Genomic DNA, 3794 nt, shown 5'->3' with positions numbered 1-3794 from the left:
ATTCTGATCGCGAAGGTGGATTTCGATCGCATCAGAATTTTGAGCAGTTGCTTAAGAAGTTATGATATATTGCTAAGGAATAGATAACAACAATTTTCCATGTGGATTGTAAGGATAAGTTTTTCCGCAAAGTTTTAAAATAAAAGAAAATTGTTTAATTTTATTTATTTGAAGTATCCTTACAATGTCATTTGTGGAAAATTGTTGCTTATATGATTCCACTGACAGCAATATTGGAAAATGGATTTGATTCTTTCATTTGTGGTAGTGTCTAAATTTACCAAATCAGGAAAGTTCCTCATCGCCCAAGTTTCAATTGGACCGAAACTTGGAATCATGGAAGTTGAATAGTATGATGAATGAGAACTTTCAAGCATTGGAAAATCAAGACTAATTACTTGTTCACATGGATGTGTGAGTCAAGTGAAGGACTAAAGGGATCGAGTACACATTCTTGTGCACTGGTCATGTCCACCACAAAGCTCGTTAAGACTATTTGATTTACTAAAGTTTAGTAAATATGGTTATACTTACAAGTTTAAGTATAATTCTGAAACATTGGAAAAGTCTCAATGTATGGCAGAACGAATGGGAAGAATCAAATTAGGCAGAAGGATAAAAGTTTCTCAAATCTGAAAAGATGGGAGAGTACTTTAGTATCATGTTTAATGGTCATCTTAAAGATTATGAGACCATATCACAATTCATCATCTTAGTGCATTCTTATGACTAAGAAGAGGAGTCATGAATTGTTGAAATGGTTAGATCAGGAAGATGAGTCATACTTCGTTCCAAAACAATTCTTAGAGTCATACTCCAAGATTGTAACTTGAGTGACATATCTTAAAGAAAGGTTTAAAACACTTGTCAAATGTAAGAGTAAAAGTGTCCTACTCTTGTACATTTGAAATTGGTAAGTTGTGATGTTTTGGATAAAACAAAGACCAACTAAGGCCAATTGTGTGAAGTGTTTGTCTTGATAAAGAATCTGCACTATCTCTTGAATATTTGGCAAGATAGTCTTATATGTCAAGAGGATAGTGGGAGTCTTAAAAATCCTAAAAAGAATTTCAAGAACTAATCAAGAATAAAACCTGAGGTTCTTCACTAGCACACGACTTGAGGTTTATAACCTATCGTGTTGACATATTCTATGCCCATTCCAGTTAAAGTTGGCTTTGCATAGGAGTTCTGAAAGTTCTCAATTGGTTGCATAACAACTTGGAAGCAATGGCAGGCCCTGTACTGCCAGGTGGCAAGAAGTTAAGATTGCATAAGTTCAGTCCATATGGGTTTGGATTTGTCATTATCCTTGTCTTGTGACTATGGTTTTGACGATTCACATGGATAAGAACACATACACCATAAAATCTAAGGGTCATAAGGTTTCTCTCCGATTCATGAAAATGATGGTGAGGAAACACTTCCACCAAGTAGATTTGAAGCAGATGGCAAAAGGTCTAAACAATTGAGACTATGATTACGACATCCCTTTTCATAGTTCTGAAATTGTTTAGACACGCATGCATGCTATCTAAGGAAAGGTGTATGATTTTGATAAAGTTTTATCAAAGCATCTCGTATCAGAAATCTGAACTTTGGTAAGAAAGTCAATAAAGTATTGATTTCTAGAAGTCCAGCTGATTTCTGAGTACATGTCAAAGCTAGTGGGAGCATAAGTGTTATGCTAATAATCATCATGTTAGTGGGAGCATGATAATTATTGTTAGTGTTGCAAGTTAGCAATGTTAATTATAGAAAACAAAAGTTTCAATTCGTGAGGCTGCAGGGATTGAAAAAGTTGTTTTGCTATAATTAAGGGAGAGGATATACTTCATTTCAGTTCTAAAGGCTTAGATTGAGACCTTAATCATCTTTAGTCAAGAATATATATATATATATATATGAATTTCATGTTGGATTGGTTCAACTTAAGGAAATTCTATATATTGCGTTCTCAAAATTCGATTATGATTACGGCATCCCTCTTCATAGTCAAATTTTGAAAACATGGCAAATAAAAATATTGTAGCAAAAGACTGGTCTAGAATCATGTCTTTATGTGAGACATCATGAATCGTGTACCATTTGCTTTGGGTACAGGATCGATTGCATGTGCTATAATATTTGTCATTTCTAAATTTTTCCAAATGCCCAGAGGCATTAAGAAGGGAAAAGGTCTAGAATTCGATATGACTAAAATGATTAAGCAATTGTCGAGGACAATCTGAGGTTTACCAAAGATTGGTTGCTCAGGGACAGTTGGAAGTATAGTGCTAATTTTGGAAGGACCATATTGACATATTCTGAAAAGAGGCATCTCTTATTCAGAAGTGATAGTCAAAATGAGAATATGGAGTTGTCTCCATAGGTGGAAGTTATATGTGTAAGATTAGAAAACTTAATGCAAGAAGCATGTTCAAAGCAATGTACTTTGAATATAAGACTTAGTTTCCATGGAGTTGATCTCCATTGGAATACCTTATAATGACTATTGATAAGTCTTTGTGACTTTGTACATATTCATTACAGGAGGGTCAGTGCATATAAGTTTAAAATCTAAACAGATTTCGATAAATGATAGGAATTTGAAATTCTCACATTTTTCGATAAGGATTTGGGAGTGTGAAATTAGAATCATTGAAATTATGTTCAATTGGTTTAGTTCACAAAGTAAGGATCATAGACAAACATAGAGTGCATACTTGGTGTATGGCAAAGCTATTGTTTAAGAAAAACATAGTGTACATGCTTGGAGCATGGGACAACTAGTGTTTTTAATTCAAGTATAAAGTTGATAAAACCGAAACAATGAATAATGAGTAATCAGTATGGTGATAAATAAAAGTGTTTATTTATATTCATAGGGTTTGATACCATATTTGATTCATTTATTCTTGTGTTTCACTTTGCATGTTTTGACTTCCAGAATAACTAAGTCGCTCTTCCTGAATGATTAAGTTATTCAAACCATCCACAGTCGGTCATATGTTGGAAGTAGATATGAATCAAGACTGTCATGGGTTGGTTTGTAGAGGTCCAAGTTGGTGGACAAAGTGGTGCTACAACACTCATGAGTGCTCATAAGTTCTGAGTATTGGATTCAACCCGCGCTCATTTGAATCACTTCATGGATTTTATCACGAGTGATCATGAGACGATAATATCTTATATTCTTAAAACCTAGAGATATGAGTTGTTACTATGAGTTGGTTATACATTGATTGCACGAAAACGCATTGGTAACTCGATGTTATAAAACGTGCCTTTGTGTATGATTCAACAAGTAGTCGAACAAGCCATATGAGTCGAAGTTTATCCATTCCTTTTACCTTCGGGATAAAAGCGATATCTGTGGGCCCCTCGATGATTTAGCGATGACACATGTGAGTGCTTGGCCAAGCCAGGACTGATTTGATTTGTTCAATCAGTCATTCATCATAAATCAAAAATCGGGAAACAACAAATGGACAGAGAGAATGATTATAATCCATGTCTCAGTCCATATGAGATCTAGAATGGAGGAATATATGATCCCTTATCTAATAGACAAGTCATTGACAAGCTCAGAGTTCGACAGCGGCTTTAAGAGCTACGATTGCCAGTTAGGTTTTGAAGTCATACTCAATAATAGTTTTAGACTTATCCAAGTGGGAGACTGTTGGATTAATGTCTAAGTCCATAACTATATTTGGTATGTACTTGACCCGACCCGGCATGGTCCATTTGGGTTGCACTTCACCGGCACAATTTATATGGATAGTCTTTTGAGAATAGTATATTTACGATTTATA

This window comes from Lactuca virosa, chromosome 9 (assembly GCF_052849685.1).
Source record: "Lactuca virosa cultivar CGN04683 chromosome 9, Lactuca_virosa_CGN04683_v6, whole genome shotgun sequence".
Taxonomy (NCBI): Eukaryota; Viridiplantae; Streptophyta; class Magnoliopsida; order Asterales; family Asteraceae; genus Lactuca; species Lactuca virosa.
The sequence above is the reverse complement of the archived record's forward strand: the minus strand, read 5'-3'. Positions refer to the sequence as shown.